Raw genomic sequence first — 27,950 nt, 5'->3', positions numbered from 1 at the left:
AACAACAATGACAAGAAAATGATCAATACCAGGTCAAAATGGTAGAACAATGTAGACAAAAATGCAAATTTCACGCATGAATATAAAAATTTCAACTCCACTATCATGGATTTTTGCGCAAAAATCTCAAAATCTCATGTGAAGTTTCATTTCTTTGTGTGAGAAATCTCCTTGTCGCACGAAGAATGAAAGTCTCACGCACAAAGGTCGAGCAAGATTTCTCATTCTTCGCATGAGAGGTGGGTATCTCTCATGCAAGAAAACCCACCAACATACGTGAAGAAATAGTGGATCCTATTTCTTTGCATGAGAAAGGATAGTCTCATGTGAAGATCGCTTTGACCTTCCTAAAACATGCTAACAAATGAAATAAATGACATCAAAATGCATGAAAATAAAAGTACAAAGCTAGGATATTGATGACTCATCGAAGGTCTATAGTCCACTAGTTGTGCCATTGGGAGTGCTCAAAATGATGATCTCATACATTCACTATCATCTTCCTCTTAGAGATACTATTCACAAAAGACAAAATGCACAAATGATTTGAAAATGACCCCTTGGGCCTTTATATAGCTATTGACCTAATTTTTCAAAGTGCTCCAATTTGCGTGAAAATCACCCCCCACTAATTTGATCATTCTGAATCCATTTTTAGGATCGAATTCAAAATCTAACACACCTCAATGCCCTAAAAATGCATTTAAAATTTTTGGGGATCGATACGATCGAACACTTGTGCAGTCCAATTTTTTTAATACTTTTTTATTATTAGAATCTTTTCAACTCAAAGTTATTCATATTTTCAAAATCCATTTTGGAAATAGTCAACTCAAGTCAACCATGGCCAATTTTGGTCAACTTTGGTCAAACTTGATCTTTTGGACCTCAAAATCACTTTGGATTGACTTCCAATTTTGTTCAGATCATTTAGATCTCTTCATATTTTCTTCTGATCATTCTGATCTTTTCTTTACTCTACAACATCTTGGATTTCTTCTATATCTCTTTGTGTACTACTTTATATCATATTTTTGGTGTGTCATATTTCAATTTTGCTCTCGAGGGGGCAGGATGATTACATCATTGAATCCTTATTGCTTGGGGCACCTTATGTCCATCTTATGACACCACTAGGGGCATTTTGTTTCCCTCTTTCTGGCATCTTTGTCATCTATTTTATCTAGTCATCAATCGATTATGGGTATTAGGACAATCTAAATCACAACTCCTAAGGATCAAGCCTTGTTCTAGGGATGATTCTATGTCTCATAATTTGATTTTGTTATTTGTTATTGATCTCAAGTATCTAGACATTCTGTTTGGATCCTTAAAGGTTAAGCTCTATTCTAGAGATAATCTTTTAAATGCTTATCACTCTTAGGTATCTAGGTGTTCTATCTAGATCCTTAAAGGTTAAGCTCTATTCTAGAGATGATCTTTTAAATGCTATCAATCTCAGGTATCTAGACGTTCTATCTAGATCCTTAAAGGTTAAGCTCCATTCTGGAGATGATCTTTTAAATGATATCAATCTTGGGTATCTAGACATTCTATTTGGATCCTTAAAGGTTAAACTTTGTTTTGAAGGAAACCTTTAAAATGCTTATCAATTTTGGGTATCTAGGTATTCTGCTTGGATTCCTTGGGATTAAGCTCTATTTTAGAGATGGTCCTTAAAAGCTTATCAATTGGTCTTTGTATCATCAACTTCAAAACCAATCTTATCTCTTGATCTTCACATCATTCTTTCTAATTTTCTTTGAATCGAACATGTTGCTAGCACATTCATTCAAAGAGGGGCAAAATGTAATACCCTAAAATTGGCTTATTGCCATGATACCAATTCTAGTCAATCCTGATAATTCCTAAAGTCCTATTTCATTAGGCAAATTATTGTTCTAATATTTTCTACTTGACGTAATTTTCAAAGGCAAAAAACCCTAATTTGCATTCATCATACTTATTATTTAATTCCTATAGTATTCACTCATATTAGCCACATTAAACCTATTTGATTTAAATTTAATTTAATCTAAAGTATTCATACTTTATTAAATTAAATTATCTCCTAAGGCTAATGTACTATGGGATTAAATTTATTTAATTTAATAAATATGCCCATATTTAATTAATTAAAAAAAATTATTTAATTAAATAAGAAAAGGTATTTATGAGAGCATATCTCATTTTATTAAATTAAATATTCAAGTCCTAATTCTTCTCTTCAGTTCTAAATGGAAACTTTGAGTGAACTACTTCTCAAAATTAGAATCAATCTAGCTAACTTACTCTTGTACTCATGGCAAGTTTAATTGACTGCTCATCACACTCAGATCAAAAATAGTTCACTTCACCTACATAAGGAAGTTTCCATCTTAACTAAATCTTTTCTTCAATCCTAACCATCAATCCAAGTTGATCTCACCAATTATGGATTCCAAGAATTCTATTTAAGGGACTCATAATTCCTTATCAAAAAAAGGTTGAATCAAATTGCTATCGAATTGCTACTGCATTATACACTCATCTAGCTTATTATATTTACATATTCTCATTCCTAGATTAATGACATTTAGAGTTAAAATTCATACATTTAATCTAGTTTATTTTATAAGTTCTTAGATTAAAATGCATATCTCATTCTAGAATACTTTGCACATTCATTTAGATTAATTGCATTCTTAAATCCTTCATTCTTAGAGGGTTTAGTTGCTTACACCTCAAATCTAAGGATATCTAATAAGAAAAGTCCCTTTAGATAGAAGGCAATAGGTTGTCTTGTCGAATTTTTTTTGAGTGAACAATTTTATGTTCATCTTGAGATGAATCCACATACAAAGACCATGTTAAAGTGTGTGTGTTAAACAGAGGCCACATATTCATGCATACACAAATTACACAAAGCATTGTATAGTCTGAAACAAGCCCCTAGAGCATGGTATGAAAGATTGCATAACTATCTTATTCAAATTGGATTTTAGAGAACTAATGATAATAGTATCTTGTATATCAAAGACCGGATAAGAAAATTGTTTTGGCAAAAATATTTGTAGATGATACTTTGCTCACAAGAAATGATGATCTTTGCAAATAATTTTTAGAGCAAATGAACAAGGAATTTGAGATGTCAATGTTTGGAGAGATCAAATTCTTTTTTGGTCTTCAAATTTAGTAGAGTAAGAATGTCATATACATCACTTAGTCTAAATAAATCAAAGAGATACTAAAAAAGTTTGGTATGGAAGACTGTAAACCAGTTGGGACTCCTATCTGTATTGGACTGAAACTTACCAAGGATGATGAAACAAATGAGGTAGATCAGACATTATATAGATCTATGATTGGAAAGTTGTGGTATGTGGTTCATACAAGGCCAAATATTGCTCTTGTAGTTGGTATTGTAGCAAGATTTTTAGCAAAACCAAGAGAAAATTACATGATGGCAATCAAAAGGATCATGAAATACTTGAAAGTCCCTAAAGATTAGGATTATGGTACAAATTTGGAGGTAATCTAGATTTGAAAGTGTTTACTGATGTAGATTGGGCAGGAAACATTGATGACAGAAAGAGTACAAGTGGAGGAGATTTATTTCTTGGAAAGAGGTTGGTTTCTTGGACAAGGAAAAAGAAAAATTGTACATCCCAATCTACAGATGAAGCAAAGTATGTTGTAGCTACAATAAACTATTCTAATATTGTTTGGTTGAAGCAATTATTGGAAGGCATGAAGGTGGGAATCAAAGAACTAGTTGTTATGTTTTGTGACAATACAAGTGCAATTAAGATATCTAAAAATCCAATGATGATTCAAAAACCAAGCACATTGCAATAAAATATCATTTTGTTAGAGAATTGGTGCAAGATAAGGAGATCAGATTGGAATATGTCCATGCAAAGGAACAAATTGATGACATATTCACCAAGCCTTTATCTAAGGATGCATTCTTGTATCTAAGAGGTAAGTTAGGGGTCATTCCCCTATCTAAGGCTCACTAAAATAAAGTTTTAGCAATGCATCAACAAGTAACAAGTTGAATATCTATTAGTTGATGTCGCATAATCATGTGAACATTTCATATGAGTTAGTACTTAAGGTACATTGCTACTCATTTGGCTTGTGTTGTCTTTGTCATGTGTTGTCAAAGAGGGAGAGTATACTATCATAAGCTTTCTAAAATTTGAATTTATTTGTGAAGAGTTTGATGATTGAAAAGAAGTTATGTAATTCCTTGACAAAGGGAGATTACTATCGTTGAGAAGTTTGTGGAATATAATCTAAGAGGAAGAAATGTTTTGAAAAGACTTGTTTTCAAATTTCATTCTGCTATGACATGTTGTGTTGCCATCAATGCCAAAGAGGAAGATTGTTGGATATAATTGTTTAATTATGTGTTATCTTTGATGTTACACAAATGTCATATCAATTATCAGATAGACTCTACCGAGCTCAGTTGGTCAACAAAGAGAATTACAGAGTCTACCGAGTGTTCTTAAATTCTACATTGTGAAGATAGTTTCTACCAAGCTCACAAGGTCAGTGAAGAAAAAATAATTCTTACTGAGTTCACTTGGTCTCCAAAGGATTTTTGCAGAGTTCATAGTGTTCACCAAGCTTCACTTGGTTAACATTGAAAATCATTTTTAGAGCAATGTTTATTGAGCAGGGTTGGCCAATGAAGGATTTCATTATTTTGGGAAATAAATTTTAATTGTTTCATGTAATGATTATAGCCTACTGATGTATTGTTTATTGGTAAATGTAATTTATAAATTGAGTCAACTTGACAATTTGTAAGGTATAAATAAAAGGTCAAGTTTTTAATTCTAATTGTAATGAACGAGCATGAAAATGAGTTGATTATGAAGAAGTGTGAGAAAATTTGGAAGAAATATTAGATATCCTTGAGGAGTAGCAGAGTTGTATTTGATTAGTGAGGATCCATTGAAGTAGAATAGATATTTGTATCAGAAAATTTTAGTTGCATCTCATTCAGGTCACTCATTTTTACTTTCTCACAATTGTAGTGGTAAATTTTAAATCTCTTAATAGAGTTGGTTTAGTAGCCATTTAGTAAATCCTCTAACAAGGTGGACAATTCTATTGAATGTTTCTAAAAGTCATCTAGCAAGGCCACTCCTAGCAAGGTGTTTAAATCCTCTAGCAAGGTCAAACCTAACATTGTGTTTTGTAACTTTTAATACGGTTGGCTCCTAATAGGGCTCACTTTAGAAGAGTGAAAATTGGTAGCTAGTTACTTGGTGGTTTTTTCCATATTGGGTTTTCATGTTAAATCTAGTGTCTCTTGTGTTTATTTTATTTACTTTTACATGCATATTAATAATTATGAATGCTTAACAATCAGTAATAACTTAATACACAGTTCATCTACAGAGTTACAATATTTTTTTATGTGGCTACCGAGTGACAATAGTAACTAGTTATTTAAGACATCTAAGGGATCTATGGATTTGTTTTTGTGGTAACTAATTCACCCCCCTCTCAGTTACTCCATATATAATGTTAACTTGGATGAAGTGGTTATGTTTCCAGAGTTTGATCTTGTAACAATCACTTTTGAACAGATGAGCATACTTCAAAATTCTCTTGCACTTAAAAAGCACCAAGAACTGCTCGTAAGGGAGTAGACAAAAGAAAGCATTGCAAGATATCAAGGACATTTTTTAGATGCATTCAACTTGACTTTACCTAAAGAATACCAGCCTATCATGGAGTAGTTGGAAAATATAGTTAAAAATATTAATGATATTGACTTGAATTCAAATGTAAAACTACTTGAATAGTCTGAAAAAATATTTCAAAGTCAATGAAAAGATATCAAGTGCTATTGCACTTAGTCAAGTTGAATTAGCAACCAAGATTGATAGTGTAAAGAAAGTATTAGAGAATATTTTCTCTCTTTACAACAAGTTGTGTGATACAACTCTATTCACACAAGAAGTACAATGACATATTTACAATCTAAAGGGAGATATGAAAAAAACAAGTTCTACTCTACATAATTCTCCAACTTAGAGACAAAAGAACTTCAAGAATTTGATGAACTCACAAGGTTAGTTGGCATCCATACATGCTCAAGATGAAAAAATTTAGACTACATTGATCAACATCTAGTCCATGTTGGCCCCACACAAGGAGATACTACACAAGGAACTAGACTTTGCAAAAATATTGATGAAGAAAGATCCCCATCTTTCTACACATGAAGGCTTACTTCACCTTACTACCAAGTTAACTATCCAAATAAAATCATTGGAGGTAGCATGTGATAATTAGGATGTACCTCTAAAGATAATACTTGAGGTCAATAAAAATTTCTTGGAAAAACACACTATACATGTATAACACTTTGACATCAGTGTCAAAAAGGGGGAGAAATAAGTTTTGAGGAGAAATAAGAAGAAGAAATAAGGAAATGTGAGAGATATTATATATAAAATTTTTGAGAGAGACAATGACTCCAAAGAAAGAATGAATATAGTTTTGGGGGAGACCAAACTAAGGGTGAGCCAAAGAGAGAAACACAGTATAACATAATTCATCATATGCATGTTTACTCAGTAGGATTATTGGTTCAAATTTATAATAACACAATCAACTCAAGGGGAGTTATAAGATTTTGAGATATGACTATGAAGTTGAGTTTTGCTACGTTTTGAAAATTTGAAATTTTGTACATATACCAAATAGAGATAGTGAGTATCTAAGTTATGCTTATAAGATAAGACCATTCATGCATGACTCAGTGTTTTTGCCACTCATGTCAAAGGGGGAGATTATTGTTCTTAGATTGGTTTTGACATATGAGTATCTATACACTTAAGTCATTTACAAGTTATAACTTAGTTCATGTCAAACAAGTAATGCATGCTAAGTATAACATACTAGATAGTGCATGCTAAGTGAGATACTGATGCAGGAGCATCCAGAGGTACAAGGGCAATCCTGTGTCACCAAAAAAAATATACTTAGACTTAGTTTCTGTTTCATGTGTTTTCATTTTTGGACACCCATTTGGGTGAAATAAAGGTTCCAACTCTCACAGTTCCACTATGAGTGTGCTAGTAAATTTTGAAAAAATAGGAGTATGTAATTGGGCCATCATTTTGGTGAACTAGGAGGTGTAAATTAGCTAGATGAATTTAATTGTGATTTAGAGCATTCCAAAAAAAGAATAAGGTCAAAAGGCCCCACGGTTTGAAAGTTATTGCAATTTTTTGGGTTGTAGACCTCCTAAGAATGCTTCAAAGTAAGGTTAGGGGCATTAAATGAATTTAAAATGGGCCAAAAAATTAGGGACAAGTGAAACTATTCCATAGGGCTATAGACCACTTTGAGAGCTTTTTGAAAATGTAAACGGTTTGTCAATCGGAGCTACGGTTCAAAAGTTATGCCTCCTGAAAGTTTGGTTACCATTTTTGGATTCTTCTAGATTTGCATCGACTTCTAACGTAGCATTTGGAATCTTCTATTTGGTTGGTGGATGCCTACTAGCACTTTTTAGAATGTACTCCTAGTCCTTAACCCTCTGGGGTCTATTTAAGGAGATTTCTAGCATTGTAAAAGGCAGTTCGGAGTGGAGTTTGAGAGGAGGTACTGAAAGGAGAAATTATCTCCACATTTTATGCTATTGTAAGCCCTTAGGGCATGTTTTGAAGTTTATTTTCTTTGTACTGAATGTACTAGCTTATTTTTTAGTTAATACAATTTCCCTTTTTTATTGTGTCCATTCTATTCTTGGGTTGTGTCCCCATCAAGTGGTATCAGAGCTAGTTTTCCTGAGTGTGTAGACAAAGCGCCGACTGTGAGGCAGTTTGCACCAGGACTGTGTGGTTGTGGGTTTGAATTAAAAAGATGCCTCCACAAAGAGAGCTTGGAAAAAGGGCTAGATCTATTAATCCTAAGAAGGTTAGGGCCCTCCAAAGGTAGGTACAAGCATTACAGGAGGAGCTCTGTAGAGGAGCAACTGTGGCCGTAGGTGATGAAAGTGAAGATGAAAATGAAGAAGATGAAGTTGGAATAGAAGGGGAATTTGATGGGAAAGTTCTAAATCATGTAGAGGAAAGGCTTTTTAGGGCCATTACTAAGTTTGGGAAAAGACCTACAATTGAAGTGGGTGTATTTTTAGGAAATCTGAAACCAGATGAGTTGATCAATTGGATCAATGAACTGGAAGAATACTTTGTGTATGAGGATATTAGGGACCCAGATAGGGTTAAGTTTGCAAAGGCCAAACTGAAAGGCCATGCCAAAATTTGGTGGCAAGAGGTTCAATTGGAAAGAAACAGAAGAGGAAAGGATAAGATCACAAGATTGGATCGCATGGTGGACAAATTGAAGAAGCAGTTCATTCCTGTGGACTACGAGCTTGATTTGTTTAAGAAGATGCATGGGTTAAAGCAAGCAGGAAGACCAGTCCAAGAATATACAGAGGAATTTTACCGACTCTTGATTACAATGAGGCATGCAGAAGAAAATAAGGAGAAGGTTGCTCGTTATATCAGTGGGTTACGACCTAGCATCCAGGAGGAATTAAGTCTGGTAAGAATGACCAGCATTGAAGAGGCATACCAGTTTTCCCTAGGAGTTGAAGAGAAGCTGAATAAAAGGTTTGAAGGAAGAAAAAGAGGGTGTGGTCAAGGAGGAAGGGGAAGTGGTAGATCATCTGGAGGCTGCAATGAAACCCAAAAGAAAAATGAAGACATGGGTACTAGTAGGAACCAGAGAAATGAGGGTTTCAACTGCTCCCATGATCAAGACTTTGGAAATCAGAGAGGAAGAGGTAGAGGACATGGACAAGGAAGAGGAGGCTTCTGTGGTACCTATTTCCATTGCAATGAAGAAGGTCATCATGCCTTTGAATGCCCTCAACGACAAGGAAGGATAGATAGGAGAGCTGAGGGCCAAGCTAGGGTTGCTCATGTGGATGAGGATGCACAATCATCACATTTAGAGGATGCAGAAAGAGGAGAGACCTTGATAAATGAAAGAGTCCTACTAAGTGGTGAGATTGAACCAGGACAACGGTGGAGTTTGTTTCGTACCAGATGCAAGTGTGAGGATAAATGTTGTGACATGATCATTGATGGTGGTAGCACTGATAACTTGGTATCAAAAGAGATGGTCTCTAAGCTGAAGCTCAAGAGGGAGAAACATCCCCAACCCTATCAGATTGCTTGGGTAAAAGAAGATCATAAGGTCCTGGTAAGTGAACAATGTTTAGTGAAATTCAAAATTGGGAGTTACCATGATGAAGTTCTCTGTGATTTTATTTTGATGGATGTTTGCCATCTATTATTGGGTAGACCATGGCAGTTTGATAGACATGCAGTACATGATGGACATGCAAACACATACTCTCTGACAAAGGATGGAGTTCACCACAAATTGAAGCCCATGAAAAAGGAAGGTGAAAAGGTATGTAGCAGTGCTAGGATTTTTCTTGTTGATGAAAGGAAGTTTTTAGATGGCATGAAACATTAGCATATGTGCTATGCTCTGATTCCTAGGAAAGATAAAGAAGGTAGTAGTGAAATACCACTTGAAGTTTTGGATTTACTAGGGGAGTTTGGAGATATTATCTCTGATAATGTTCCAGATGGATTGCCACTAGTAAGGAAAATCAGTCATCAGATAGATCTAATTCCAAGAGCTAGTTTTCCTAACAAGGCTGCTCACAGGATGACTCCTACTAAAATAGAGGAGCTAAATAGACAAGTTCAGGAGCTGTTGAGGAAGGGCCTGATTCAAGAGAGCCTGAGTCCATGTGCAGTACCTACAGTACTTGCACCAAAGAAGGATGGAGAGTGGAGGATGTGTACAGATTCTTGAGCTATAAATAGGATAACCATACAGTAATGGTTTCCTTTGCCAAGGATGGATGATCTTATGGACTGCTTGAGTGGAGCTCAATACTTCACAAAGATAGATCTCAAGAGTGGCTATCGTCAGATATGAATTTGAGAAGGAGATGAGTGGAAAACAACCTTCAAGACCAAGGAGAGTCTTTATGAGTGGTTAGTCATACCCTTTGGATTGATGAATGCCCCAAGCACTTTCATGTGGCTCATGAATGAGGTACTTAAGAAGTTCTTGGGAAAATTTTTTATTGTTTATTTGGATGATATTTTAATTTTCAGCAAGACTTTGGAAGAACATTTATTGCATATTCGTAGTGTCCTGGGAAGATAAACTGTTAATTAATCTGAACAAGTGTATCTTTGCAAAAAGGAAGTTAGTCTATTTGGGGTTTGTTATATCACCTGAAGGTCTCAAAATGGATCCAAAGAAGGTAAAAACCATCTTGGAATGGCCTACTCCAAGATCTGCTACTAAGGTAAGATCATTTCATGGTCTGGTTAGTTTTTATAGGAAGTTTATTAATAATTTTAGTGGCATATATACACCCTAATTGATACAATAAGAGGGGATAGAAAAGAGTTCAAATGGACTGCAGCAGCTGTGAGAAGTTTTGAATTGCTGAAGAAGAAGGTAACAGAACAACTTGTGTTGGCACTTCCAAATTTTAGAAAAGTGTTCCAAGTGGATTATGATGCTAGTGGTAGCACTATTGGGGCTGTATTAAGCCAAGAAGGTAAGCCTATTGCATATTTCAGTGAAAAATTGAATGATTGAAAGAAGAAGTATTTTGTTTATGATCAAGAGTTCTATGCAATAGTTTAGGCCTTAAAGAAATGGAGGCATTATTTATTGCCTAAGGAATTTGTTTTGTATACTAATCATCAGGCATTACAGTACCTAAATAGCCAAGGTAAATTGAATCAGAGGCATATGAAGTGGGTAGACTTCTTACAGAGTTATACATTTGTGTTGAAGCATAGAAGTGGAAAATCTAACAGGGTTGCAGATGCACTCAGTAGGAGACTGTTGTTTCTTACAGTAATGCAAGTTGAAGTAGTTGGGTTTGATAAACTAAAAAATTTGTATCCTGAGGATCCTGATTTTGCTGAAGTATGGAAAGCTTGTAAAGAACCTACTGCTGTAGATAGAACCAAGTGGTTAGACTATCTAATTCAGGATGGCATGTTGTTCAAGGGTAGTCAATTGTGCATTCGAAGGAGTTCCATGAGGGAAAATCTAATTAAGGAGAAACACAGTGGAGGGATGGTAGGACATTTTGGTCGAGATAAGACCATTGCCATTCTTAGAGAACATTATTTTTGGCCTCAAATTTCATAGGATGTGAAGAATTTTGTACAGAGTTGCTAGGTTTGTCAAGTTGCCAAGAGCTTTAGTCACAATACTGGCCTATATTAGCCATTTCCTGTTCCATCAAGGCCATGGGAGGACATAAGTATGGATTTTGTTCTTGGATTGCCAAGGACACAAAGGGGTAATGACTCAGTATTCATGGTGGTTGATAGGTTCTCCAAAATGGCACATTTCATTGCATGCCACAAAACTCATGATGCTATCCATATTGCAGACTTGTTTTTCAAAGAGGTGGTAAGACTACATGGTCTTCCAAGGAGTATAGTTTCTGACAGAGATACTAAATTTGTGGGGTATTTCTGGAGGACATTGTGGAAAAAGTTGAGAACAGACCTAAAATTTAGTTCCACGCATCACCTGCAGACTGACGACCAAATAGAAGTGGTAAATAGAAGTCTGGGCAATTTGCTAAGATGTTTAGTTGGGGATAAGCCCAAGGGATGGGATTTGATTCTACCACAAGTAGAGTTTGCTTACAATAACTCTATAAATAGGAATACTGGAAATTCACCATTCCAAATTGTATATGGGAATAGCCCAAGGACTGCACCAGAATTGAGGAAGATAAAACAAGGGGAGAGGACAAGTGCTAAAGCTGAGGAATTTGCTGAACATATCAAGTGTCTACATGAGGAGGTTCAAGCACACATTACCAAGATGAATCAAGAGTATAAAGCTAGGGCTGATCAAAGGAGAAGACATAAGGAATTCCAAGTAGGGGATCTAGTCATGGTACACTTACAAAAAGAAAGATTTCCAGCCGGTACTTACAACAAGCTGAAAATGAAGAAATTTGGTCCCTGCAAAATTCTGAAGAAGCATGACTCAGGAAATGCATATGAGGTGGAGCTGCCATATGGTATTCACATTTCTCCCATTTTTAACATTGCAAATTTAATAGAGTATCATGATGATGGTGCAGATGAGGAGCTGGTGTTAGAGCCATGTCTGATTCCTGCTTCCAAGAAGGAGGAGATAGAAGACATTCTAGATCATCGTGTGGGTAGGAGTACCAGAAATAGCAGTATGAAGAGTATTTGGTCAAATGGAAAGGACGATCGATCAAGGACTCAACTTGGATTTCAGTAGCTGAGGTTTCCCATTGGGATTTCCTCTACCATTCATAAAGTGACAGGGTCACTTTTCAATCTACCCTGGGTGTCTGATGCAAGAGCATCCAGAGGTATAAGAGCAATCCTGTATCACCCAAAAAATATATATTTAGAATTAGTTTCTATTTCATGTATTTTCATTTTTGGACACCCATTTAGGTCAAATAAAGGTTCCAACTCTCACAGTTCCACTATTAGTGTGCTAGTAAATCTTTAAAAAATAGGAGTATGTAGTTGGGATATCATTTTGGTGAACTAGGAGATATAAATTGGCTATATGAATGTAATTGTGATTTAGAGCATTCCAGAAAAAGAATCAGGTCAAAAGGCCCCATGGTTTGAAAGTTATTGAAGTTTTTCGGGTTGTGGAGACCTCCTAAGAATGCTTCAAAGTTAGGTTATGGGCATTAAATGACCTCAAAATGGGCCAACAAATGGGGGACAAGTGAAGCTGGTCCATAGGGCTATAGAGCACTTTGAGAGCTTTCCAAAAATGTAAATAGTTCATCATTCAGAGCTACGGTTCAAAAGTTATGCCTCCCGGAAGTTCGATTACCGTTTCTAGATTCTTCTAGATTTCCATCGACTTCTAACCTCACTTTTGGAACCTTCTATTTGGTTGGTGGATGCCTACTAGCACTTTCTAGAATGTACTCCTAGTCCTTAACCCCCCGAGGTCTATTTAAGGAGATTTCTGGCATTGTAAAAGGCAATTTGGAGTGGAGTTTGAGAGGAGGTATTGAAAGGAGAAAGTATCTCCACATTTTATGCTATTGTAAGCCCTTAGGGCATGTTTTGAAGTTTATTTTCTCTGTACTGAATGTACTAGCTTATTTTTTAGTTAATACAATTTCCCTTTTCTGTTGTGTCCATTCTATTCTTGGGTTGTGTCCCCATCAGATACTCACTAAGTGCAAAGTAAATAGTCAGTGCCAAGTTACTCAAGTGTCAAGAATTTAGTATGTACCGAGTCATTTAGATGTTGAGTGATAGAATTTAAATTGTAGTTGATGTTGAGCATCAGGGACTTCAGATGCTGAGTAAAATTATTTTTGACATAGTTTTTTTGCAATGGCACAAACCATTATGTAAACCATTTTGGAGCCAACTTAAGGATTGTTTTACAATTCTAGATGATAAGAATGAATCTTAATTAAGAATCTCTATGTTTTACATGCAGCTAATTAGTTAAAGGGATAAATTGAGTAGTGAGATGGATGAATTAAAAAAATTTATTCATACTTAACCCTAGTCACTTAGATCTTCTTAAGGCTGGTAAACCCTAAAACATGGTGTGAGTGAAGAGAGAAGTTTGCATGCACAAAAAAAGCATTCAAGTGTGACTAAGGAAGAGTGATGATAGTGTATGAATTGAAAAATTAATAAAAGATAATAGAGGAAAGTAATTAGAGGATAAAAGATATACATTTGATCAGAGGAGGATCAAGGATACATGCAAAGAGGTGATCTTTTATCTAGTAGTAGAGTGATAACTATAGGATCATTACTGAGACATTTAATAGGCGAATCTATTAAATCTCTTAACAAAATAGTCTTAATAGGCTATTGTAAATCCTTTAATAAGGTGCTTATTTTATTGTAATTTGAAGTTCTTTAACCAATCACATTTCCAATAGAGTGTTGAAATCCTTTAATCGGGTAAGCTCTAACAATCTTGCAAGCCTTTAATAGGGCATACCTTTCATAAGGTAGATCATGTTTCATGATCAAACATTGTAACCTTCATTAGATACACTTTACAACTGTAGTAGTGAAGATTTGTAGGTGTCATCCCCACCCTAGTTTTACCTTCTCATTGGAGAGTTTTTGGGTAATCATATCTTGTGTCATATTTGTGAATGATTATTTTTTTTCAAGCTATGGATGTATATGCTTAATTTGGTATTTTAGTTTACATGCAAAATTGCAAGATGGATATGTGGTGAATGATTTTATGGTTGAAGTTTTGAGGTGATGATTCACCCCCCTCTCAGAGTTTAATTTTCCTATTGTATTTCTAATGTCCTACACATTGATTAAATATCATGAATTTGCATAGTTAAAACACCATGATGTATTCATCAATTCAATTTATACTACCGAATGAACCATAAAAGTGCATGCATATAAAATATCATCAAAGCAACATTAGTAAAACATACTAAAGTAACCATCACATGGCATCAATTATATGGACCAATGTCTAATTAGTCAAATCATGTCTCAAAACCTCAAATAAAAATGTATGAAAAATAAATTTTTCATATGATCTATGATGGATTAGGGTGAGGCCTTACATCCTCCCCTTCTAAGCATGGACTTCCTCATAGATTCCATAGAAAAGGTATGGGTACTAAGATCTCATATGTGCTACATTCTCCCATGAAGCCATGACCTCATCATAACAATCCCACTAGATCCTCACCTGGTCCAACTCTTTTCCTTGAAGCACAAGGGTCCATCAACCTATAATATGAACATTCTTTGAGACTAGCTTCCCATCTAACTCCACCTATAAGGCATCCCAATATATAATCAGAGACTCATCATATATAAATCCTTAAAGTATAGAAACATGAAACATATTTTGGATGTGTGATATGATAGGTGGTAAGGCCAGTTGATAAGTGACTAGTCCTATCCTCTCTAAGATCTTAGAATGTCCAATGAACTGATGTCCCAACTTAGAGCCCTTTCTAAAATAGACTAGACTCTTAGCAAACACACTCTTAAGAAGGTTCTATCTCCAATCATATACTCTTGATCAATCCTATTCACATATACATACTTTTGTCTATCTTATACCTCTCTAAAATACTATCTAATTAATACCACTAGTTTCTTCATCTCTATGACTAATTGAGGACCAACAGATACTCTATCCTTGATCCTATCCCAACTCAATGGTCTCTTATAAGGTCTATCATATAAGGCTTGATAATGTGACATACCTATAAATGAATGATGCCCATTATTATACGAAAATTTGACATGATGTAGGTACTCATCCCACTTGACCTGATGGTCCATCACATACATGTGCAATATATCCTCAAATACCTAATTAACATACTTGGTCTAACAATCTATGTAAGGGTGGTATATTGTATTAAAATTGAGCCTAGAGTCCAATGCTACCTGTAACTCTCTCCAAAAGGATGATGTAAATAAGGAATCTCTATTAGAAATTATGGTATAGGTGTTTTTGGGTTTTGATCATACAAAAGTATTTTTTTTATCTAAAAAATGTGCTGGAAAGTTGGTTCTAAGACAAAAATTATGGTATAGGTGTTTTTGGGTTTTGATACAATTTGGTTGCTTGTTTTGGCAGTCAAAGCTAGATGTTTTGTTTTGCACTCTAGGAGGCATATCTTTAGCATTCGATCTTCAATTTTGGACTTATCTATATCACTGGAAAGATCTTTTTGTGCTGCTTTCAATGATGCTAGTTGTTGTTCTAGATTCTACTCTAGGAATATTTTATTCAGCCTTCTATGTTTTTGTATGCTGGTGGATATTCTGGCTGTTTCAGGTTCAGAGATCGATTTTGTTGCTTTAGATGCTTTGTTTTGGGTTGTACCTTCTATTGTATCAGCCTTATACTTTTTTTAATCATTTTTTATATTCATTGTAAGCATCTTTATGCAAACACATTGAGATAAAGTGTCACTCTTGCATTTTGGAATCCTTTTCATCATTGTGATTTGTTGTACTCACACTATTTTATAAAGTGCCATGGGGGGGATAGTTGATTGCCACTTAGGCCCTCTTCCTTTTTCAATTGAGTGTCCCTTCCATGACATTAGCCCTATGATGTGTTGATGACATGTTCCTTTATAGGTGTATGTACCTCATTCTCAATGTGTTTGGTTCCTGTCTTGTAGGAGATTTTTAGTCCATCTTTTTAGTTGCTTGTCACCTCACCCCGTCTACATTAAGGGGGGGTTATATTTTTGGTTCTAATACTTCCTTGGTTCAATGTTTCATTAGTATGAGCTATGTATTTAGTACCTAATCCTACATACTAGGTGATTGCAGTGGCTGGCTACCTATGAATTTTGGTGAGATGGATCATCTACCATACGGACATGCTCGATTCATGCCTTCTATTTCCATCGAGGTTCTATAGATCAGCACCTTTTGATAGAGTTTTGTAGCTTTTCATGCTTTAGTGGTTCTCTTCATGATCTCTCTTTGTTCCTTCTTCTAGAACATTCTTTGCTATCTCTTCCCATGTGCTTTTCTCTATTTCTCCAGTTTATAGAGATTTTGTTGTATTGGGTACCTAATCAGGCCTTGTTGCCAAGACCCACTTTTCTACTTTCATAGCTGTGCTAGGTTAGCTTACCTCCTGAGCTTCACTTAAGGGGGTGTGTTAGAGTAATTAGTTGCTTTCAATTATTAATTAAATCACTTTGATTTAGTTAAATAAGTTTCCTATTACTCTAGTTTGCTTAAGCTATCTTGTAGGTGCATATAATTAATATTTTATTAATTATAATGTGTAACCCTAGCTTTTTAAGGCTTTAGGTTACCATTTTTTGGTTTCAATATCCTTTATAAGGATTGATCTATTTGTGAATTATTGAATCCATTGAATAATATTTTTCTTCTTCGTCTAAGTTTTTCAAATCAAACCCTTGCCTCTTCTTGTCTTTTTCTTCTCTGTGACAATTTTTTTGCATGTAGGTTTTCTTGGGCTTCATGGATTTGTTATGCATTTTTTCTCAAATCCTATAGAGGAATACATAATAATATAAAAAATATAATTCACAAAAATATTACCAACTTTCATTCAATTATCTCATGGGGTTGGAGGAGCCCACCAGGATGACAATGCTTTGCCTTCACTCTCTAGCATTCTAGGCATCTCACAAGAATGCTAGAAATCTATAATCTCATGCCTTGAAAACGATATAATTTTCTGAAATATACATACAACTTCTTTACTTTAGGGTGTGCTACATAAGGTGCTCTTTGAGCCTCAAGTACAATGAACTCATACAAATCCCTAATGGAAGGTACATATATATGTCCTCTAATGTGAAATAGTCCATCCAATTCCAAGGTATACTCTAAATACTTCCCCTCTAAGGGTCTTTAAGAATGGACTATCTAAAAAACCTCTACATATAGCACATCCTTTGGAAAATGATGTAGAACAAACTCTATCAAATTAATACAAGTAGTCACAGACAACAACTCATGGCATCTCTAACTCAAGGCATCCACAGCTACATTTTCCTTCCTTTTGATGTAATGACCATAAAAAACATACTCACATATGAAATCCATCCATATTATCTACTTAGCATTAAGGTTTGACTGTGTGAATATGTACTACAAGCTCTGATGGTCTAAATGAAGCTCAAATCTATGGTCTAGAAGTAACTATTGCCACCTCACTAAAGTATGTACCACTACTGCAAGCTCTAGATCATGAGTAGAATAGTTAAGCTCACAAGTATTTAGATTCATAGACTCATAGGAAATAGGTCATTTATTCTGCATAACAACATCCCCTATACCATCTATTGATGCATCTCTACACACCACATAATCTGCTAAAGGATCAGGTACTTCAAGAATCAATACACTTGTGAGTTCTCTCTTGAGCTCAGAAAAAGCTCTCTCACACTTCTCTTTACACTCATACTTATATCCCCTTTTCTTAATGTATATGATGGGGTGTTCCAATCTAGAAATCCCATAATAAAGCATATGTAATATCTTTCTAACTCCATAAAAGTCCTCACCTTAGTAACACTAGTGGGTGTTAACCAATACACGATGACTCTAATCTTTGATGGGTCTACTAAGATACCATCACCTTATATAATATTACCCAAATAAAGCACCTCAAGATAGAGAATGTACAATTTGACAAGCTACCAAATAATTGGTTCTATCTCAACCTCTACAAAACTAGTCTCAAGTATTATTCATGCTCCTTCTTATCATAAGTATATATCAAAATATCATCAAGGAACACTATCACAAAATTATTTAAGAGTTTACAAAATACTCCATTCATGAGGCTTATGAATATAGCTAGAGCATTCATGAGGTCGAATGGGATCACATTGAACTCATAGTGGCCATACCTTGTATAAAATGTAGTTTTGTGGATATCACTCTCTACAATCCTAAACTAATTGATAACCTGACTTCAGATCTATCTTCAAGAATACTTGGGAACCTTGGAGATGATCAAAGAGATAATTAATCCTAGGAAGTGGGTATCAATTCTTAATGGTTACCTTTTTTAGTTGTTGATAATCAATACATAACCTAAGTGATCCATCCTTCTTCACAAAATAATTAGTGTACCTCAAGGTGACACACTAGGTAAAATATGCCATTTCTCTAATAGATCCTCCAACTAAATCTTGATCTCACTAAGTTCATGTGTATTCATCTTGTATGGTGCTCTAGATATAAGCATAACTCCTAGCACAAGATCTGTGTGAAAATTAAATGCTCTAGGTGACAATATACCCAAGAGCTCTAAGGGAAATACATTTGAAAAATCTTGTAAGATAGGAAAATCATCAAGGGATGGATTTCTCTCCACATCCTCCTCTCCATCACTTATGGTGATAGAAAATAATAGCTGACATCCCTTTCACATGCAATACCAAAACTACATAAGATAAATCATACAAAGAGATATGAGTCTTTGGACCCTTAATATCACCATAGGAGTACCATATTTATCTACACACCCAACCATCTTCTTTTGATAGTATATTTTGGCACTATAAGCATGAAGAAAATAAATTCTAAGGACAACATCATAAGAACATAGATGGTTAATACATAGATTGAACATCATGGACATGTCCCTAATTTTAATGTGACTATTTTAACACCTTGGATCCTTAGGTTAACTCTACTTCCTTACTAACATCTAGTCTAACTTCCACTAGTATGAAATGATCCACTAAAAATGGAGATATAAAGGAGTAAGTAGCTCTAGAATCAAACAAAATAGTAACCATACTACCTTGTATCATACTTGTAGCCTCAATGACTATAGTTTGATGCTCAACCTAGTGATTATCAACAACTAAAAAACCTCTATGGGATCTACCCATGTCTCCTACTTTTAGTTCTTAAGTAGCCCCTCCCTAACAACCCACTAACTAACCCTACGTATACTCTCTCACTATGTAACCCATGCCACCACAAATGTAAGATGGTCACAATTCTGAATCTACACTCCCTATGATCTTGATTTATGTGGACCTCTAGTCCTACTGGATCTACTAGATCGACCCCTAGAGGATTATTGAGTGGGTTTTGTGTCCTTTGATCTCATTTAGGACCCTAAGACTGCCACTACGTGGGCTTAGATCCATGATAACCATGTGATGACCTCTATCTAGAATCCTTCTAAGATCTCTACTAATGAGACTATTAGCCCTTAAAGAATCATGCTAAATGGCTCTAATTCCCCTTTTAAGGAGGTCTCTATTGTCCTAACTACTGAGTAGAGGGGTTTTGATGTTAAGACCAATACCAAGACTTCTATCTAGTATTGATATCCTTGACAACTAGTGTCATCTCAATAGTCTCTTTGAATGTAGTAGGAACTGCTAAACATATTATACAAAAAAGAGACATATTAAGACCCTTAGTGAAATGATGGATTTTTTTTTTCTCATCCTTCATGTAATCAACATATGGAAGGAGCTCAAGAAAATGACTCTCATATTCAGTCATTATGAGGCCTCTTTATTGAAGGTCATGGAACTTCTCTATTTATATCTATCTAAAATTCTTTGAGAGGTATCCCTCTCAAAATTAGGTCACAAATGACTACCAAGTGAGTGCATCAATCCTTACTTGATGCATTGAATCCTCATATAGCCACCTAGTAGAGTCATTGTCTTGCATATGATAGACTATAATTCACTTCTTTAGATTACTACCATGAGGGAACAATCCAAAGCATTTTTGTAAACTTTGTAACCATTTCTCTAGCATTGAACCATCTATGGCTCCCAAAAATAAGGGTGGATGGAGTTATAAAAAAATTCCTACTCTTATCTCCCATATCTCTAGAAGGTCTCCCTTTGACACATATCTCCTTCTTAGGTGGTTCCTCTAACTATTGAATTGATTTACCATCATGATCACCATATCTCTCAACAAGCCCAGGTGGAGCATTTCTACTCCTCTCTCTAGAGACTACCCTATTAGCCTCATGTATCTTCTACTCTGGTTATTAGGCTATGGGTGGTAATCTCTACTACACTACAAAAATTGGATTCTAGAGGACATCCAAAATATACTTGTTAGTATTCAATGGTGTGGAGGTTCTCCATCCTCATGTTTTGCCTCAACATGTGCCACTCTATGAAATATACCTCATCGTCTATCTCATGTGATGATATGCATCCTAGACAAAGGTTTAAGTTTACATAAGTTGAAAATAATGGGTTTAGGTTCCTAGTGTTGAAACTAGGCTATGATACCATAATGTCAAGTCCAAAATTTAAAACAAAAACACACCATTTTTTTACAAGGGTATAAATGTGTTACACACACAATCTTTGAATGAGATATAGGTAGGTTAATGGTAAGATAAAATTTACAATTTTTCAAGTTTTGAGGTAGCATGATAGGTTACAATGTGTTTTGGTTAATGGTTAATAGTTAACATTTTTTACCTAAGTGATAGTATGATGATGATACTAAAGCACATTTTAGAGTTCCATGTTTATTTTCTAGGTTTGAGCTTAACATCAAATTTAAATGTAACATTTCACTATATGTATAGGTTGTTATGAAAGTATTCTTAAAATAGGTTTGATATAACTTCAAATGCTCTTTCTAGTCAAACTTATGATAATTGGCTTTAAAGGTTTACTTGTTTTAATTTTCCACATTATAGTCTAATTATTAAATTAAACTAGAATAACATGATTCTAGACATTTTCCAATATTGTGTAATTAAAATGAAGTATACATACATCCCAATATGTTGTAAATTGTTTGAAATATAAGAGGAGCAGCTAAGAAGGGGGGGATGAATTAGTTAGCACTAAAATAATTCCAAATCCCTTAGATGTCAATACATACTTCTTATTAACTCAAATCCTTGCACAACTTAGTTAGAACTAGATATTCAATGTAACTCAGTTAACAAACAAATGTTGAGATATTAACATGTATTAACCTTTAGTAACTTAGTTGCAAAAAGATAAAGTAGGAAGAAAATAACATGAACACATTAAACACCAAGATTTAATGTGGAAACCCAATTTGGAAAAACCACCCATGCAACTAGTTATAACTTTTCACTTTTCTAAAGTTAGCCCTATTAGGATCCAAACCTGTTAAAGGTTCAAAACACATAGTTAGGTTTGACTCTATTAAATGATTTGAATCACCCTATTAGGAGTGTCCTTGTTAGAGATCTTAAGACACTTCAATCTAGAAATGCAACCTTGTTAGAGGATTTACAAGAATGATTGTTAAGTTAACTCTGTTAAGGGATTTCTTCATTGCTACAATTATTAGAGAGTAATAATGATTGACTTGATTATTGAAGAAACTATTTTGCAGATTCAGATCACTATTCAGGCTAATCCTCTGGATCCTTCCTAACCATAATATTCTTTGCAATTCCTTGGATTTTCTTCTCTTAATCAGATATCCTTCTTTATTCACATCTTATCTTCTTTTACATCTTCATATTTCAATCAACAACTTGACCTTTCATATGTATGTAATCTAATATCAAGTCAGCTTGAATACCGTTACAAATAAATAATTAATACCCACTAAGTTAGTTTACAAAAATAAAATAATAAACAAAAATATTGTACTAGAGGCCGACTGATAGTGAAATTGGGTCACTCAGTTACCACTAAGTTCCTTGGTAGCCAACCTAACTTAGTTTACATTGAACCCCTTTGGTAACCAACCTGACTCAGTTTACATAGGAATCCTTCAATGACTAACCTAGCTCAATTTTCACTTGTTCACTGAACTTGGCTTCTTTTAACTTCTTGTGAGTTGATACTAGAGTCTTATGAGCTTGGTTACTACTGCCACTACTCAATTAGAATATAACATTTATGTAACATCAATGACAAGATACAATTGAATAATTATTTTTAGTAGTAAATATCTAGGTAATAGTATTAGGGTTCATGTGACAAAGTGATTTGGAACACCTAAAGATATTAAATGTAATTGATGTTGCTTAAAACTATATTACTTCAACTTAAATAAGATACCCATAAAAAAAAGACTATACAAAATATGTTACTTTGACAAACCAATAAAAAAAAAACTCAACTACTAAGTAACTATATTTCTTAGTACTATAAGATTTCTTACAACTTAAATAAGAGAACTAATTAACAATATCATAAATTAAACTTTCCTACTTACTATACCAATATACGTTCACTAATGACTAACTAATGTTTTACTCTACTATCTAATCTAATGCACTCACTCATAAACTAAAATTAGTTACCAACTTAAATTTAAACTTAATCTAGTTTCTCGCTTATTAAATTACTAATTAACTAATGTATTAAAACATTTAAATAAAGCTAAACAAAAAAATTATATTAAGTAACTACTTTATTAGTACTTTACTCTACCTTACTACTAACTAATATCATTAATTAACTACTTACTCAAATAACTTAAACAACTAAAACACAAAATATTATCATACTAAAATAAAAATTTGCTAACTTTACCATTTAAAAGTATTTTCTAACTACATACCCTATTTTCTAACAAGCTACACTTAACTATCCATCCCACTCTAATCCTCCTAACACCTTCCCTATATCCTAGCCCACTTTTCACACTTCCCATCACTCATGAAAGTGGAGGTGGGTGGTTTACCAATGTTTCATAGAGCTATTTAAGACATGTCAACACTTGTACTATAGGGAGACAATGCTTGCAGTGTTGGGTGGGGAAGTTAGGCACTCAAGGAGAAGGAAGGGTTAATTAGGGGGTGAGGGCACCTTACCAAGGGTTGCCTCCTATACATTTATTATGGATTCCTTAATAAAATTTTCCTATATCAGCATGAGGATAAGGAGGAAATGGAGGTGGGTGGGATGTCGGGCCCACATGGTAACATCCCCATCCCCTCCACTTGCAAATTTAATTTTTATTTATATATATTTTTGATAGATTAAGGGGGGGTATTTTACAAGTTATATTTATAAAGGTTTCTTTTGTGTTTTCTTTTAATATGCATGCATATATTTTTAAAAAGGAATATTCTTATGGGATATTCTCTATTATAACTTTTGGAGAATTAAATTATGCTTCATACATTTTCTAGAGAGAAAATTTTCTTGCCTAGAAAATGTATGGGCATATTTCTAATTCACTAGTACTCTTCATTTTTGGCTTATATTTTCTTAGTATCTATGGGGTTTATTTAGTTGGTGGGGATTCTATGTTATTAAGATAATGTTTTACTAAAGACTAATACATATTTGTTCCAATGAATTTTCTTAATCATTTAAATGTAATGGTCAAAACTATAGAAATGCAATTCAACAAACATGATATTAATTACCTCAACATATGAATTCTATTGAACTTGATAGCTTAGCCAAGCACATTATTTGACATGAAAAGATTAACATTTTATCAAGGCTTGATGGTGTGATCTGCTTAATATAGTTATTTCATCAAAATCTTATTTTCACTACAATGTGGAAACTTCATTTTAACATCAAATTTATTTCTCTTATTAATTCTATTTTATATCCAAATCACAAAAAACTTATTCATTCCATGCACTATATATTTCAATGGAATAGAAATTTGAAACTTCAAATATTATCAATTAACTTCATAATGGAATTTATTAAGCTTTCTTTCATTTTTACTACAACCTAAGAGAGAGATTAATACAAGAACTGAAACCAATAATATCAAAATGCATCTTTGGCCCAACTTAATGATACATCTAATACAAATATATTTACATAAGGAGTGAGAATTTCAATGCTCAACTCATTATAGTACATGGAAAGATTAGAAACAATAATGGACTCCTTTCTTTACAAGGCTCTAATAGGAGGCTCAAAGAATCCTAATCTATCCAACAAGAATCCAAAAAACCTACAAATAACAATGAATGAAACCATGGAGAACTCACCTCCTAACCTAGGCATCAAAGATAGCACCTACCAAGCTAGGAGAATGAATTCTAAATAGCTCACAACTATAATCAAACAAAAAATACAAGAACATACAAAGAACAACCAATCCAAGGATTCACTATGGATTTTACCTAAGAAACCATGAAGAAGGGTGAAGGTGGATCAACCATGAAGATGATGCCAATGCCAAAAGATAAACTTTCAAGCTTTTACAAGGCTCATAGTAATCACATTTTTGCCATACATATTCTCTCCTTATCATCCCCAAATGAGATAAGAAATAATTGGAAAGATAGGACTTACACACCTTTCTTATGTTCCCTCTTCTCCATGAAAAGAGAATCTACACTTTCATGGAGGTCACAACTAACCCCTTCACCCAAGGCAACTTTGTTAGAAAGTAAGTTCTACCTATATAACCAAGAGCAAGGGGTGGTTGAATTATTTATCCAGCTATTATAACAATTATGAACCTCATTAACCCTTAGCAATAAGAGTAATATGACCAACAACCATAACAAGATACTTGTACACAATAAGACCAGATATGTTAACTAGGGAAACCCTTGATCATAGAGAAAACACTAGTGGGAATGGTACCCACAAGATGATGTACTAATATAAATATTCCTTGTTAGAGGATGGACCCTATTAGGAGTCAAGGAAAACATTCAGTACATATTTTTCCCTGTTAGGAGACTTTGAAACCTTGTCAAGATATTCTAACCATGTTAGGGTTATGCCAACCCTTTTCAAAGTATTAAAAGTTAAATGGACCCACTGTCAAAACAACTTCAAGGACAAGATCACTCAATACACTATCCAAATAATCACTATATTATTCCTTGTAGAATAATAAAAATGAACTATACTTATACTTCCTCTTCCTTTGTCCTATCAACAAAACTTATTCTCCTTCTTCTGATCTCAATACTAGATCACCAACTTTGCATCCAATAATGCCTTGGATTTCTTACTCACATTTACCAAAATACTTCACATATCACTTATCAATTATATACATCACCAAAAGGAAAATAAGCTTCCTTTATACAATGTCCTCAAAAAAATTCCTTGAGTTGGTGTTGAGGCTATCCCAATTTATTATAATAGGATCATATTAAGATAATTAATTATTTAAAAATTACACAACACTATCAGATCACATTCTTTATAAATTTTTACATGCATGAATCTTGACCTTACGCACTTCTTGAGGTCATCATCAGACTTTATACTATCACTATACATCATTTTACATCTAAATTCTATCCTTGTTAGGAGATATAATCTAACCATTAGAAACTCTTTGTTAGGTAATTTATTTTAATTTTGATCTCTATAAATCAAGTGTATCTATTGCATATCTTTGACTCTCTATATGCATACTTAACTAGGTCATTAGGACACATGTGTAGAACACATCCTTAACCACACTTGACCTAACCATCAATTCTTGGTCATACTTCTATAAAAATATCACACTTATATAAACCATTATTCTTGAGAATAACCATGAAAGAGGGAATCTCAAGAAGTGGCTTATAGCTCTCTATGTATGATGTGCAAAGGTTATGAGATGCTGGCTCTCAAATGAGACAAACTATGCAACCCTTGCAAGGTGCACCATAGAATGAGAGATTAAAAGATGAGAGCAAGAATGTTGGCATCCAATAATCTAGAATGAATGTAATGCAAATATAACCTATTCTAAATAAAATAAAAGCTAACAAAGTGAACTAAAGTAAAGCATAAAGGAAACTAATCTAAAAAGTATATCATAATGTAAGTAGAATGAGTGCTCAACTAAAATGCAAAAATGTAAGAATGCTCCAAGTCTTCAAAATAACCAAGAAAACCTAAAACATAAAAATAGAATGAGAAACTAAGATCTTTGAATGAGGAGAAAGCCCTCCCTTTTAAGGAAAAATGGGTGGTAGAGATCATGAGGCAAAGAAGGTATAATCAAGGGAGGAGAATGCATCTTGAGTGATCCATGTGCACAAAGCATCTCCACCAATTTCCATAAAGAGTTGACTTTTGAGAAGGTTTAAAATGTGTGGAGGAGAATCAAAGTTATTTTTAAAATAGAAGATTCCTTCTACCTAGAAAATTGTGCATTCATGTGTACACAAAAATGCCTCTTCTTTTATCTCTAAAATATGAATAGTACTTTTGTGTGTGTAACTTAGGATAAGATATGAGTAGGGAATTTTATTGAATTAAAAGGACTATAGGATAAAATCACATAAATGAATTTTTGGATATTTGATCAAGGATATACATTAGAAAGATTATGCAAAAATTCTAGAAAGGGGGCTCATACATTTTACTCTCTTTGACTAATGTGTGATCTATCTAGGAACATATTATTCAAAGAATTAAGAAACCAAGACGATTGAGAGATATTACTCTAAAGAATAAGGCACAAAGAGATAACAGATCCTAAATGCACAATTTATTAGCATCAATACTGAACATTTGGAGAGAGAAGAAGATATCAATACCTGAGATGAGCATTGAAATGTCTAGAAATGAAAGCAAATAGATTGAGAGAAAATAGATAGTTGTAGCAGAAAGAAATTTGCAACAATGATGGATTATTCTTGCCCGCTTTAGATTGAAATTGAAATGAGATAGAGGAGATGCAGAAATAAGTTAGATTTGATCAAATTAGGAAAAAGAAAAGTTCATGATGATAGATAAGATATTAAGACCAAAGAGTGACCACCAAGAAATGAAGATATTCCCCAATTTGACTAAGTTTGACCAAAAAATCTAAAGCATAATAACTAGGTCAAAGAAAGAAGAAAGATGAAATGAGATAAAATAGAAATGAAAGTGAAGAGTGGAAGATAGTAGAAATGAAGAAAGGATGATTTCCCCAACTAGATTTGAAGATTAAGCCTCAATAGGTTAGAAAACTACATAGAAGAAGGAGGAAATTTTGACTAGCAAGATGAACCTTAATTTGGATTCCAATCCCAAAAGTGGATCCAAGATGTCAAGATTAGAAAAGATAGGTCAAAAGAATATATGAGATGGTAAGATAGAAAAGAAGAAAGAAATAAGAAAGAAGAGATAAGATAATATCAAGAAGAGGCAAGAGAAGGATGAATTTAGTTAGCTAACACATCCATGAAAGATAAAGAGGAAAGCTCTCTCAACATGCAAAATGCAAAGCTAAGCTAGAATGAACCCTAGAATGCAAGCTAGTAAGAAAATGTGTGTTGTAAGGATTAAATAAGTAGGTCCTAGTTTTTATCATTAAGCCTTATTAGGGACATCGAAAGATCATAAAATCATCACTAGGATGACCTATGAAGATATGAATCTGATTTATATTAGATAGGAGTGTGGAAATCCAACCTAAGAATCAAAGGCATGTAGGTCAAGATGACTATGCAGTTAGATTGCCTAA

The sequence above is a fragment of the Cupressus sempervirens genome, chromosome 6 (genome assembly GCF_028749045.1).
Source record: "Cupressus sempervirens isolate cs-2001-9-10 chromosome 6, ASM2874904v1, whole genome shotgun sequence".
NCBI lineage: Eukaryota > Viridiplantae > Streptophyta > Pinopsida > Cupressales > Cupressaceae > Cupressus > Cupressus sempervirens.
The sequence above is the reverse complement of the archived record's forward strand: the minus strand, read 5'-3'. Positions refer to the sequence as shown.